Below are 15,417 nucleotides of genomic sequence, written 5' to 3'. Positions count from 1 at the left end.
CGTGCTTGTTAACACATGCACCTCCAAAGTATGCCCTTGGTGCTGTCACAGTGAATGACACAAAGGGAATCATGAGTTGATTTTTATGTTAGTAGCATAAGTCCCTATGGTTTTTTTTCTTTTTGCTGGTACTGGGGATAGAACCCTTCTACCTCCGGGCTACACTCCCAGACCTATTTTATATATATATATATTTATTTGGAAACAGGGTCTCTTAAGCCAGTGTGGCTGGCTTTGAACCTGCGCGATCCTCCTGCTTCCGCCTCCCAAGCGTGGGGATTATAAGTGTGCACCACCACGCCCGGCACATTTTTTTTTTTTTAGCTTAGTTGAGGTTTTTAGTTTGTTTTTTAAGGCAGAAATGTCTAAAACAGTTCAACTCCTGGCATTTAATTGGCAGAAGTTCTGATATAAGAAATATAAGCTAAATACATATATATATATATATATATATATATTATTAAGTCTGTAAGTTAGTTCTGTTTCTTAAGAGACAAAAATTGTGATGGTAGGTCAGGCAACCTTAAGTGGCTACAGTGTCGAAGCTAAATAGCCAAGTTGATATTTGTATGGAAATATAAACTTGGGTCAGTATCATATATCTTTCAGGTTCTGCAGTACAGGTGTTGGTTTTACAACCAAGAGAATGCAGTCTTAGGCTCCCTGGATTCTGCTTGTGAAAAGGGAATGATCTTTCTTCCCATTTTCCTTTCACAATCTGCACCATCATGATGTCCCTACTACCTGACTGGTCTGACTTTAATCATCTGGTGTCAGGGTCTTAGTGCGGCTTTATCTTTGCTTTTTTAGAAGCTCTCTTGTATTTGCATAGTTGTTTGCTGTATTGAATTTCCTTTTGTGACAATGAAAAACATGCTAGTATTTTAATGTAATCTTTAATTTTCAGGTTATACGTTAAAACAGAAAAATCTCTTTCTGAGGAACATTTTTAAAAACCATTGTGGTAGAATAGGAATATTCATTACTTACACATCATATATTTTCCCCTAAATGTTGTACAAAGAAGTGACAGTTGAGCTGAGCATATGTTAATAAAAGGTCTGCATTTCCCTGTGTCACTGACAGTTTCATTGGCTGTATATTCCTGAAATGCAAATAATCTCTGTTCTGTTCAGAGCTATAATTAATCCAAATAGTTATTTAAATAGTATCAGAATCTTTTAACTACTAAGAGACCAAACATTTAAGATAGTGAATTTACTGTTCTGTTTGAAGGACAGTACAGCTTACAAGGGCACATGATCTGAGATTCTTCTGTATGTTAGATCTACACATTCTGTAGACTAAAATGGCAGAATCTGTCTGCTGCTGTATAAAATATTTTAACTACCATTTATTTTAGCATCATGGCATGTGCAAATTCCTGCTGCTCAGTTAAGGGACCAGCTTCACAACTGGTGTTACAATCTGTGGCCACAGCACTGCATCACAATGCAGCAAATGCATTTTCCACATTAACCAAACATGACAGCTGAAGCGATTATTAACCATGCAAGATGTCGGAAGTCATCAAAAATTCACATCAGAGTAATTGCAGTGGCTTGGGTCGGGGAAAAAAGTATCATAACATTCCTTGCCTACATGTTATCTCTCCCCCTCTTAAATCTTAACTTGGTACAGTCCGTTAACAATAAAATACCCTTCTGTAACCTATAAACTGTTACTCCCGTCAGTTTGTGCTTTCAAACTGATAGCTGACTTCTCTGAATCTGCATAGAGCACCTCGGATGATGATGCTCTGCTCCAGGGGCTGCAGTGCATCCGTTTTAGGGAACCCTGCAATCTCATTGTCTAGTTGGACTCTTCAGTGCTTCAGTCATATCAGCACTTGCAGAGGGGCTGTTCTTTGCCTTTTTCTTCTTCCTTCCTCTCTTTCTCTTCTCTCTCTTCCTTTCCCTCTGGTTCCCCTTCTCCTTCCCCCACTCCTCAATTCAGGCAGTTTGGGGTGGGAAAAACTTGAGCAGTGGTTCCCAGAGCTCATTCCACATAGAAGGCATGGAAGAGCTGCAGTGACCGACAGCATCGACTGGTCTGCAACTCCTTAAATTTGAGAGCTGCAGGTAGGATTGCCTATGTTTTTGTAAAGAAATGAAGATAAATGCACCTGGTAAATAGAGTGATAGCATGTTGCAGTACCTTTGAAAGACAAAGTCTTGGTTGTTTTAAATTTTTTAGATAAATTTGGATGCAGTTAACTCATTTGATAGAAAAAGTACTTGATTCTGAGAATTGTTCAGATTTGTGTCTTGCCATTCTAATGTTTGTTTCTTTTTAAATCTGTTGGGTGGGGCAAAGGTAGTTGCCTAAAGATTTAAATAGTTAACTATTTTGGATTTTTGTGGATTTCATCTTTAAGTATCAAGTAGTGTGGACTTTTTAAAGGATTTTTAAGAGACATGTGAAGTACAGAATTCTTGTATGATGTGAAATATGAAAATAGACTTTCTTTTCTTTGCCGAAATCAAATCTTTTTGGAATTGTAAATGAGAGAGAGAGAGAGAGAGAGAGAGAAAGAGTGTGTGTGTGTGTGTGTGTGTGTGTGTGTGTGTGTGTGTGTGTGTAGGCTATATTACCAAGGAATCAGTCATTTATATTTGGCGATTAGGGTAAAATTACTATTAGAAATATTTGTAATTATTTCACAAGAAATATTTTAGCACAAAGATTAAAGAAGAATTAAATAGTAACACCTAAGATGTGGATTCTTAAGTATTATTATTTCTGGTAATTTAAATTAAGATAGTTACTTTTTCTTAATTTTATCTTTAAAGGAGTATGAGTCTTTTAAATATATTTCAGTTTTTTGTGTGATTTGTATAACTCAAATGAAAACTTCCCAAGTCATTTAACATTATCTGGAGAATAAGATAACGTACCTTTAAACACTAAATACCTTGATTAATAGCATAGATAAAATGTTTTAATTTAACATTAAAAAGCACCTAGTTTGTTGTCTTCCCTTAAAAACATCAACCAAAAAAAAAAAAATGACAATATATACATCTTTTCATTCCACAAAATATATCAGTATGATGGGACTTTTAGGGTCTTTACTTCTTTCTGATGAAGCTCAGACTTGGAAATTGCTCGCCTAGTTGAGGGATTCAGTTCCTTCAGAAGTGTAGGACTTTACTCTTAACAATAGGAAGGCTTGAAGAACTATCAAGTGGGGAATGAAGGAGCTGCTTAAGGAAGGGAGGAGACTGAGAATTCGGCTCCTCTCAGCACTGGAGGCTGGATTCACCCATGACTAAGATTCCCTTAAAACTCTGACCCAGTGTAGCACTGCAAGGAATTGATTTCTGAGATGAGACAATAAGCTGTGGTTTGCATTTTGTAAAGATGGAGGAAACCTCTAACACTGACCCTGTATGGAAGATGACTCAATTACTGTGCCTTGGTACAGTTACAAATTATTTTCCTTTGTCTGAAGTGGGTGGGTGCCAGCATCTTCATCAGAGCTCCTTAATTTAATGTATGGAAAATGTCTCAGCCACCATTTTTAACAATTAGCTGTATCATGGTCGAGGTGAACTGGATTTTGAAGGCAGCTGCAGGGCCATTTCATTTACATTAGTTTCTGTGACACAGGAGCTTTGTGACTATAAAACTAAGAAAATGAATTTGCACACTATGTAGAAGAGTTCTTTAGAGGGTGGAGAACATTCCCAGAAAGAAAATGGAATCCTTTTGTCTACAGTAAGTATTTCTCATAGAGTGGTGAAAGGTCGAAAATCTGTCTTTGGTTGAATGGGCAAAATAGACTTGTAAGTGAATGCTGCAAATATAAAAGGTGTAATACAGAGACTCTTGGATGTATGGTTTTAGGTATTGTGCTAAAAACCAAGTGGGATATATACTCTTAAAATATGCATTTCATAAGTGATTGTAGCAAATTATTTCAATTAATTATTCCTTAGTAATTTTAAGTCATAGAGATATATGAGTTTATCATTAGTCCGGGGTAAAAATGACACTTAAGAGAAAAAAAATCTGAATATAGTGAATTTAAGAGTTGTAGGCTTCTTTTCACTATCTTAAAAACAATATATTTTCCATTCCTGAAGAGAACTGCTGGATTTTAGTGCTTTTTATTGTTTAAGAAAGCACTTTATGTTAATGACCTATAAGAGTTGATTAAAATACATAAGAAATATTTTGACAAAACAAGATTTTGTCTTCAAAAATCAATAAATTGAGGATTTTACTATCATAGGAATAATTTTTAGTACTCTGCTTAATTAATAGTTGTGACTTCAAAGCTGTTCATATAAAACTCTTGTTTGTAATTATAAGCTTATAAATCTTGATTCTGAAAATTAATTGGATTTGACCTGGCTTATTTCTTTGTTCCTTTATGCTGTTACTAAGAGGAAACAAGTGGATTTTAACTTCAATTTGTATGTTCATCTTTTAAAGGCTGAAGGATTTTTACCTCTTAAACCCTGAAGAATTTATAGTAAGTGTATTTTATAGTAAACTATACCATGAAGAATTTGCCCAGAATGCTTTAGTAGCTGTTTAAGGAACTAGGTATCTGAAAATCCTTTTCACAGAACTAGGTATTTGAAAATCCTTTTAACTTGATACCAAATTTGTAATACCAGCTGTTCTAGGTCTTGTTGCGGTAACAAACTGTTCATTCTCACTGAATGCTTTTTCTCTAATTAATAGATGTTTGAAACCAAGGAGAGAACAGTCTTTTTCACATCAGCCTTTTCACTAATATAGGAAGATTTGTTATAAACTAGTTAGAATCCTACAAAGATTCTGTAAATCTATGGTACTAATATTAGCTTGCAGCATCAAAGCCTAGATCTCGACATAATTTCTTAGTTGGGAGGGACAATATATTTAATAAAATACTTGTTTAGATGTATCGTAGAATGCAAAGGGATTCTCTTCCCTGAGATTTGCAAGGCACCTTGAAATAAAACAGTTTTAGGGCAGCAAGTCAGAACTCCATTTTAACTACGGCTTTGATTGAATAAAATGTTTGGTTGGAAGGCATGAGGGGGTGCTTCAAAGCCTTGCTTTGAAAATTTTAAAGCAAAATACTTGGTTGAAGAGTGGCTTTATAAAAAGCTGTGTACTAAGTGCCTTCTTAGATACCTTGGGAAGGCAGCAGAGACGCAATTGCTTCCTATTTTCTTTGCCTCCACCATGGTCCATCTGAGTTTGGCTTACTGAAGAGGCTCTCCTTCCTAGTACTTGATGGTGATTCCTGGATTTCTTCAATCTGGACATTCTTCAGTTTTCTTATGAAATTTTAGCCTGCCTAGTAAAAAAGAGTCAGAAGCTGCTGCTTTTTGTGACAAACAGTACATTTGTATCAAACCTTTGACTTCTGTGGTAAAGCCATAAATGTAGGTAAGCAAGCTTGTCAGCCAGCCCGCTAGAAATCATCCTTTGGCACTAAGATGGCAGTGAGGAAGGAGGAAAATGGCGTCACCAGGAGCACCAAGACAAGAGGTGGATCTCCTGAGTTATTTTCTTTCAGTTGAGTTTGAAGGCACCTCTAGTAGCCATCTTGCCAATTTACAGTTACTTTTTATTATTGGAAGAATTTTTGAGATTTTCTTGAAGACTTAGCACTTATATCTAGATGGTTTCAAGTGTCAGTTTTAAGAAATTGTATTAACGCTTCTGAAGTTCCTTGCTTTGTGCTTTTCTTTTTTAGTATAGAAACTTTTTCCAGTATAGGTTGGATTTTTGGAAAATGAAGAATAGAATCTTTATATATAAAGCAGGGTGAAATTAAGCATTCCCATGAGAATGTTATTTGTCTCTGGTTTTCATTCTAGCTCTTTGTGAGTTTGGGGTATATTATATATAAAATAAATATGTCGCCTTCAAAAACAAACCTTATTGTAATTGTTTTGTCATTCAAGATGTGGGTTGTTTTGCAAGTGAACTGTAGTCATAGTGTTAATGACAATGTTAATTTCTCATCTGTTTCCATCTCTTATGGAGTTGGAATTTCTTAAGTTTATGTATCATAATCAGCTCATCTTAAGAAAAGCAAGGTTTACGGCAGTTAAATAATTTTCTCAAGGTCATACATTGAAAAGTAGTTCGTTTTGCCCTAAATCCAGATCACCTGACTCCTAATCTGTGCTGCGTTGTGCCGTTGCCTGCATCTGACTCCATTTCCTTCTCTTTGTGGGCTTGCTGGTGACTGGTGGCTATAATGGATTGAGCTTTCAGCAAAGTCTGTCTTTGCCTTAGCAGCCTAAATCACAGATATATTCCTTTTCTGTTGTGCCAAAAATGACACTGAGCTGTGGTTGGAGTCCTTTTGGGCTGGTATTAAATATGATATGCATTTATGGATTATTGTTTTTAAACAAACATTTAAAAATAAGATCTGTCCTGCAAATCAGGCTTTTAGGTCTGCCATGTTGGTTTGGCATGAAGGAATGGAGCTGGGATGGAGCTGCTCATTCTGAAGTGTTTCCCAGCATGCCATTTCTTTAACTCGAGTTGTGCGGGGTCCCACAGTGCAGGGTTGCACCTTCACCTGTATGGGAATGCACTGAGCAGAAAGGATTTAGCTTCCTGTCAGTTTGGAGCAATTTATATGTGAAAAATGGTCTTGCCTTTTCCCCTTCTGTTGCTTGTATTTGTCACCCTCGCTAAGCAGCGCTTCGTGTTTTATATATCTGTGGTGACATTGGTGAATGGTGCATTCTGCAGTATTTCTTACCTCTGACAAAGTAAAGTTAAAACGTTTCTAAACTTAATTAAGGTTTTAGAGAGCGTGTGAAATCACAAGCACTCTTAGCAAAGGAGAGCCTTGACAAATTCCATTTACGACAATGTGAAGTAATAAAAGGGAAAAGATGGTTTCATGTTTGTTCGGTAGTCTCCAAAAAATAAATTCTTGAAAAAAATTTCAGAATAAAAAGAAACTGCAGCAAAACCAGTGCTCCCTTTTCTCTGACAGCCATGGTGATTGGAGCTCCAATCCCATCAGCATACGCGTTGCTGCATAGCAGGAGGAGCTGTGATTTTCAACTGCAGTGTAAATGACTGACACCATGTACCAGCAGGGAATTAATATGAGATGTGGCTCCCAAACATTGTCCTAACAGCGCTCCTTGTGCTTGCTAAGTAGAACTAGCTTAATCCTGAGTGCTGCGGAAACCAGCCTGGCAGAAGCGGCTGGCTTCCACTGACTGCCTCTAAAGACACACCCTCTGCTATCCGTTCCCTTTCACATCCCCGGAATCTTGCTTTTATTCCCCTTTAAAAGCCATTATCAATGTACTTTATTTTATTTTGCAGTGTGGTTCTAGGACCCAAAGTTCCCTGGATATGGACATCTCTAAGATGGACATATTGAAACATTTTTGTCATTCCTTAGTCGACCCTCTTTATTTCATTTTCCCCTCACCTAGAAAGACTTTGGCATTCATATGTTTTTAGATGTATTTGTACCTTTGGGTGAGGAGAGGGCTCTGCTGTTGCTCTTTGAAGCCAGGCTTACTTTGGCACACTGTTAAGTGTTTGTTCCATTTGCAAAGCTGGATTGGAAAAGTTTGTTCTTCAGAATCCCTTTCATTCTTGCATCTCCAGAGTTTAGCCCAAGCAAGTGTGCCAGGCTTTTGGGGGACGATTGGAGGAAGGAGAGAAAATGCTCGGTCACCCTTGCTTTCTCTCCTAGGGCCACCTCAGCAGCATGAGAGCAGTTGGCTGGCTGCTCGCTCCTCTTAATGTCTAGCACTCTTGCGCCCGCTGTCGTTCAGTGAGTGGAGAGAGGACAGCAGCAGAAGCCCTGCCACTGCAGCTTGGCACATCCTGCTGCATCATGGCCCCTCACTAGGATGACTGGTGTTTCTGGAAGAGTTGCGATAACAGCACTGACCAAGTCATTTCCTTTCCCCAGTCCTCCTGTGGCCTGCAAAGTGGTTTTTACCACCCTGAAAGGGTATGGTAGGATTTGCTTGATTTCAGAGCAGGGGATTCTATGAAAAACAGTGTTTTTCCCAGTAGTAACCACGACCATCATTTTTTATTTTACTCGTTTATGCCCTTAGTACTTGTTCCCTTTCCTTATGGAGTTTCTAGAGCCTCTCAATCACAGAGTTAGATGGATTGTTTTTCTGGATGGCCAGAGAGAGGAATAGCAGATAATAAGAATGCACTGGGGCCCATAAAAGGGGCAGCATTGGCTTGTAGCAGCAGCACAGAGATTTAAATGGCACTCCTTGGGATACAGCCCTTGACTTTGGCCTTCCTCTCCTAGTACAGCAGCTTCATGTGCTAAGCAGTCCCAGCTTGAAGCCTTGGTATAGAAATAGCAGAGGCATCTAGTAGTTACATGCCTATGTTGTGTTGACCTGTGGAGGTGTGCCAGATAATCTCTCTTCCTTGCCTCACTACAGAAATGGCATGTCCCCATTCCTGCCCCTTTTTACCCCACGGGTTTCCCTGCTGGGTCATGAGGAGTCCTACCTCTCATTTTCTTTCTTTACTCAATGTAAAAATCTTGGAAATTGTGTTTTCGTTATATGGAGATTTTTTCCCTTTTTTTTTCTTCTGGGGTGGGTGCATGGGATGGGGTTGATAGAAAGGTAATCTACAAAAGATCATTTTGTGGGCTTATATTAGCAACTCTCTCAAAAGCCTGTGGCTTCCTCAGAAGGCAAAGGTTCTGATGGAATATCTCAGTTATGTTGGCATGCCCTCGAGGTCAGGCACATCAGCACACTTAGCTCCCAATGTTGCGCATATGGCCCTTTGCTGGTCTGAGAGGAGGCACTGCCCAGAGTTGTGCATTTTTGAGTTTAGGATCTTCTTGTGCGCATTAAACTCTCTTCAGTCTGTGAGAATTTGTAGACCACCCTGAAACCAATTTGAATCATGGGAGCAAGTAATGTATTTTGCCTTAATGGACCCAGACCCATCACATAACTGCACAACCCTCTTTTTTAGCTCAATAGCAGAAACCATGTGCAAAATGGGACTTGACATCCTGACAGTGACAGATGGCCTGGTGTCCTCACAGCGCCAAGTTATATCACCAAGGTCTGCCACCTGTGGCTCCTGTGCTGTCTGCAGTGCCTGTGGATCTGCTGAGCCCGCCAGTGGTGGAACTCCACGGCCACTCCTGCAGCGTCTGCTGCCACCTGCTGAATGAGAGCAGCTAGACTTTTACATAAATACACAGTAAGAAATGGTACAACACTGAAAAATATTTAAACCTGTGAAATAGGGCGGGGAAGGAAGGTGGGGAAGAGTAGAGTGATCATCTTTATACTTTAATATTGTTAAAGGGTTAGCAGTCATGGCTTTGAATGGCCTGGAGTACTGTCTGGCCCTTAACTGCTTCCTGGATAGGAGCTGCTATATACTGTAGAAAGCTGGAACCCAAAACACATTCAAGGAGCCAGTTAGAAGAGGATCTGTTCAGGTCTCTGCAGTGAAGAGCAGTGTGCAGATGGGGAAGTCAGGAGTAGTATACACACACACACACCCATAAATGTACCTAATTGAAATAAAGAGTACTTACAACACAGTACTTATCCATACCACATACCTTATGTTCTGTTTCACTTTTAAAAGTGCTATCTGGTTTCATGACTCATTTGTGAGTTCTGATTCATATTTTGAAAACCAGTATTCTAAAGGAATCCCAGAACCTTGACATTTGTTCTCATCCTTCCGTTCTGTGAGGTATGATGGAGAAGGAATAGATATGTAAGCATTAGACACCTTTTTATTCTTTCTTGGTTAGATGTGATTAGAGAGAGCATGGTAGAGTAGAAGAGGGTAAATAAATGAGGGGCCAGGAAATTTGGTTTCTGCGTTTTGCTGCTTGTGAACTGGGTCATCATAATGTAGAAGCCCCACAGCATTTTAGAGTTGGAAGAAGCTTTAGAAACTATCTTATGCATTAAGAATATTTTAAAGTATGATTTAGTTAAGTAGTTTTGAGAGTTTTACATTGGGTTAAAAGTGAGGGCCACAATCAAATGTGTGTGCTTGGCACAGAGTAATCAATATATATGTTAGATTATTATTAGTACAGGCTGAACATTTCTAATCCAAAAGTCTAAACTGCCCCAAATAAAGCAGTTTCACTCCAGCTCAAACATTTTGAGTGCTGACATGATGCCACAAGTGGAAAGCTGTACATCTGACCTCATGTGATGATGTGTTGTCAAAACACGAGTCTCCAAAATATTAATTGCTGTCAGGATAGACGGGCATAATAGCACACACCTATAATCCCGATACTTCGCTGGCTGAGAGGAGAAGATTGTAGGTTCGAGGCCCTTGTTTCAAAATAAAGCTGGGCATGGTGGCACATGCTTGTAATCCCAGCATTCGGGAGGCTGAGACAGGAGGATCCAGGTTCTAGGCCAGCCTCAGCTACTACTTAGGCCCTTTGTAACTCAATAAGACCCTGTTTCAAAAATAATAAGGCCAGGCGTGGTGGCGCATGCTTGTAATCCCCGCGCTTGGGAGGTGGAGACAGGAGGATTGCGCAGGCTTGAAGCCAGCCTCGCTGGCTTAGGAGACCCGGTTTCCAAATTAAAAAAAAATTTAAATTAAATTAAAAATTAAATTAAATTAAATTAAATTAAAATATATATAAAATATATAAAAATATATAAAATAGGTCTGGGAGTATAGCCTGGAGGTAGAAGGGTTTCCAGGAACCCTAGTACCACCACTAATAATAATAATAATAATAATAATAATAATAATAATAAATAGGGCTGGGGTGTAGCTCAGAGGTAGAATTCCCCTGAGTTCCATCCCCAGTACCGAAAAAATAAAATTAAGGTAAGAAGGGTTGGTGATGTAGTTCAGAGGTAAAATGTCCCTGGGTTCAATTCCCAGTACAAAACAAAAACATACTGTTAGGATATTTGTACAAATTGTATGTGAAGCATACATTAATTCTATGTTAAATTTGGGTCCCATCCCCAAGATGTCTCATCATGTATCTGTAAATATTAAATAATCTGGGGGAGGGCTCTGAAATCCCAAATACTTAGGCATTTGAAGTCCCGGCATTTCAGATAAAAATGTACTAAGATGTACTGCCATAAGAGTTATTATTCTCCAGGCCTCAACTTCTTCATTTGTAAAGGAGAATTGATACTTGATGAAGAAAATAAATTTAAGGATAGGGTCTCCATCCTTCTAAAAAGGGAAATAAATTTTTCTTTATTTTCTTGACAGATATTTATTGTCTGTTAAGTAAAAGCATTGGTCTGGAGAGTGTGAATTATTTTTGAATTCTGCCTCTCCCTCTTCTGGTCAAGAATCCTTGTTCAAGTTAGTTAAATGTTGAAATCTCTCTCTTTTTTTTAACCCATGAAATAAGGCAGAGAAGGAAGGCGGGGGAGAGTAGAATGATCATCTTTATACTTTAATATTGTTAAAGGGTTAGCAGTCATGTCTTTGAATGGCCTGGAGTAGTGTCTGGCCCTTAACTGCTTCCTGATAGGAGCTGCTATGTACTGTAGAAAGCTGGAACCCAAAACACATTCAAGGAGCCAGTTAGAAGAGGATCTGTTCAGGTCTCTGCAGTGAAAAGCAGAGTGCAGATGGGAAAGTCAGGAGTAGTAGACCTGCTAGGTAGGATGTGTATGGAGGTTTTTTGTTTGTTTGTTTGTTTGTTTTTGAGTAAACCAACAGTCAAGGGTTGTGTGGGAGACTACGAGCAATTAAAAATGCTTATTGGTAAGATGAGAGAACAAAGTGATAGGGGGCTGTGAGTACTACAGTTAGACCCTGGCGTCTTAGAGTGGGAGGTGAGCTACCTGATCTTCTCTGTGCTCAGGAGCTTCAGAGTGGCAGAAGCCAGCTCACCCTTCATAGCCCACCTCTCCAGAGAACCCATTTTCTGGTAAGCTATTTAAGTACATCTCCAGTGGGAGAGCATGAGAGATGCTTTACAGGAAGAACTGGAGAAAAGGAAATAGATAAAGGGAAGTCAGAGAGGAGATCTGTGGAAACCTGGGCGAGGCAGGTTTTCTCTTCCCGCCTCCTCCTTCTCCTTTCTCTCCTCCCTCTCTTCTCCCTTCCCCCCTTCCCCCTTTTCTCCCTTTCCCCATAGAGGGATTGAACCCAGGGCATTCTACCTCTTAGCTACAACACCCTCAGCCCTATTTTATTTTTTGATCCTCCTGTCTCAGCCTCCCAAGTACTGGGATTGCAGGCATGTGTGTCACCATGCCCAGCTGAGACAGGTTATATGCCCTACTTTTGAGTTGAGTTGTTCAGTTACAGCTGTTATTTTTCTCCTCAGAGTATATGTTCTTTCTAAGAAACTAATCACCACTAGATGGCACACAGACCCTAGCACTACTCTGTACACATTATTGTTATTTTAAAGATTCTTTTCAAAAAATAAGCCAAAGGATGAAAATCAAAATTCAGAATCTAAGCCGGGCGTGGTGGCGCACATTTATAATCCCAGCATTTGGGAGGCTGAGATCGGAGGATCCCGGTTGGCGGACAGCCTCAGCTACTTAGTGAGGCCCTCCGCAACTCAGTGAGACCCTGTTTCAAAATAAAGAATAAAAAATAGGGCAGAGGATGTAGTGTAGCTTGGAGGTCAGATGCCTCTAGTTTCCATCCCCAGACCTGCCCCCCCCAAAAAAAAGAAATTCAGAAACTATATACATTGACCCTCCTTATCTGTAGTTTTCCACATCCTCAGAGTCAACCAAATGCTGAACAAAAGTATTTGAGGGAGAAAAACTGCCACTATACTTAATACACAAAGAATTCTTCCTGTTATTACCTAAATAATACAGCTTGACAGCTATTTACATGCTATTTATGTTGCAAAGGTATAAATAATCTAGAAATGATTTAAAGTATACATAAATTATATGCAAATATCATGATATCATGCCATTTTATATTAGGGACTTGGGCATCTGTGAGTTTTAGTATTGTGTGCATAGGTGTAGGAGGAAGTCCTGCAACCTGAAGGACAGCTGTATTTTATGGACTTAGTTTGTACTATTGAGAAAGCCAGTTTTGAGGTACATAATGTTTCATATGTGGGTGATAGCTAATATTTGACTCACACATAAGTACTTCTTTTACTAGATATTGAGATTTTTAAGATGTAGCTTTGTAGTAAATATTTTAGACAGGAGTAATCTCCCCCAGGGCAATAATGTCTTTTTTTCCTTCTTTTTCTTTCATAACCACTACTTAAAATTTTATCTCTTTGAAAATTGGGGTTATGTTTCTTGAAGAATATTGTTTTACTTTTAAACAAATGTGTCTGTTACTTTGCATTGTGTCTTATATGTATGTGAGAGCTATGTGGATGTAGGTGCAGCTAAAAGGATATAATGTGTTGAGATTTGACTTGGGAAGTACAGAGAAAGGAAAGGAAGCAGACTACCAGGTGTACACACACACACACACACACACACACACACACACACACACCACTACTAAAAATGTAGCTCCTTTAGACAATCAGCTTTCTATAGCAGCAGCCACAAAAAAATGCAGCAGAGCACAGTCTAAGCCTACCCTTTGGCAGCATCAGTTGATGAACACTTTTCATGAAAGGGAATTCACATTAGAGGTTTGTTGATTTGAGCCAGGTATGATAGCACACACCTGTAATCCCAATAGTTGGGAGGTTGAGACAGGAGGATCACAGGTTCAAGGGTAGTCCACCGAAACTTAGCAAGACTCTTAACGGGTTCAATCCCCTGTACAACAACAACAAAGATTTTATTGGTTTGAAATAATCATTTGCCATGAAGGGTTTAAACAAAGGCACATTCAAATCTTTGTCACCATTTCAAATAAGGCTGTTGGCAATCCTGCAATGACCAGAAACAGACTTGTGACTGGCTTCCACCTTCTGAAGGGACTGTGTGAGTTCCAGGGTTTACTGAGACCAGTACATTATTAGGAAGTGAATAACACCTCTCCTACCCCACTCCACCCCAATCATCACTATGAATATTTGGGCAGGGTTTTTTTGGGGGGGGTTGTTTGTTTGTTTTGCAGATGAAACCCAGGGGCATTCTACGTCTGAGCTACACCCCTAGCCTTATTTTTTAGTCTTTTTATTTGAAACAGGGTCTCACTGAGTTGCGAAGGGCCTTGTTAAGTAGCTGAGGCTGTCTGCGAACCGCGATCCTCTGGTCTCCACCTCTCAAATGCTGGGATTACAAGGTGTGCCACCATGCCTGACCTTAGTTGGGTAGTTTTTGTGTTGTGTCTTCAGAGTTGCCTTAGACTACACTGAGGAATCTTCAGGCCACTCTCTCTGTCTATCTCCATGCACTGTCCAATTTGGGGTATGTGTCAAGTGTAGTAGAATTGTGGGGGCAATACATAAGGATCTGGGGAATCTATGAAGATAGTAATATTTTATTTAAATTATATTCTGATGTTGCTCCCACCTTCATTTTTTAATGAACCAGCGTCCTCATATCTAGAGTCACTTGAATAAAATGTGCTAAAGTATTTATATGATTGTTAAAACATAAGTAATCAAAAATCAGTTGCTTACTTATGAGTTAGTTACACTTCAAATATACAGCAGTGATCAAATGTGTGTGTGAGTTTTTTCTCTCGTGTGGTCCTGGGGATTGAACCCAGAGGCATTCAACCTCAGAGCTACACTCCCATTCCTATTTTATTTTTATTTTTATTTTGAAGCAGGGTCTCACTAGGTTGATGAGAATCTAACTACTTGCTCAGGCTGTCTTTTAATCTCTGATCTTCCCGTCTCACCTCCCAAGTACTGGGATTACAGGCATGTGCCACCACACCCAGCTTTCAAATGTGCTTTAATGTAGTTTATCATTCTAAAACCTTTTTCTTAATTCTTTGTATTTCATTTTGCCAAAGTTCCTTTAAAAAAACAGGTGATTATGAAAACACATGTCATTTCAGACATGTATATCAGTAGTGTATTTAACCTTCCTTATAGAATATAAGTGGAGCTGATGTGTAAGGAACTTAAATTCTTCCATATTACAACTAAGACTTTGATCTCTACGCATTAGTTGATGAATCATCTTCCTTATTCCTACTTGGTCCCAACTCCCCAGGCTGTGGAAAAGAAGCTTCACCCTTGTATATGTGTGGAAATGGCACGGAAGCCTGCTTCCTCTTTATTTCTTCCTCTCTGCCCGCTGGCAATTATGATTGTTGGGACAGTGTCGTGTTCCTTCCTACAGACCTCAGCTCAAGTAAATAAGGACAATGAACAGAAACAGGGAGTTCTCCTTGGGCATCTTTTCCTTTATTGTCACCAGTGGATATGGACTTAATCAGTTTTAATGATAGAGCTATGTGTGTTGAACCTTGAGCCAAAAACTTGATACATTTTCTCATTATTATGCATGAGTAAACTGAGGACTGGGAAGTGTGTGTGACTTGTTTATA

The 15,417-nt window shown here is 39.2% G+C and overlaps 1 protein-coding gene across 6 annotated transcripts in view; it reads left to right on the top strand.

Annotated features, from left to right (window-relative positions):
• Positions 1-15,417, top strand: part of NUP93 (nucleoporin 93) — a gene marked incomplete at both ends in the record, with an annotated part of 94,283 nt that overhangs the window by 37,772 nt on the left and 41,094 nt on the right. Inside the window, one exon of one of the 6 annotated variants that reach the window (XM_080702447.1) lies at positions 1,775-2,081. The exons of the other annotated variants lie outside the window; for them this stretch is intronic. Of the gene's footprint in view, positions 1-1,774; positions 2,082-15,417 lie in introns of those variants that run through there. 6 annotated transcript variants of the gene reach the window in all.

The sequence above is a fragment of the Muscardinus avellanarius genome (assembly GCF_963383645.1).
Source record: "Muscardinus avellanarius genome assembly, chromosome: 10".
Taxonomy (NCBI): domain Eukaryota; kingdom Metazoa; phylum Chordata; class Mammalia; order Rodentia; family Gliridae; genus Muscardinus; species Muscardinus avellanarius.
The sequence above is the reverse complement of the archived record's forward strand: the minus strand, read 5'-3'. Positions and strand labels throughout refer to the sequence as shown.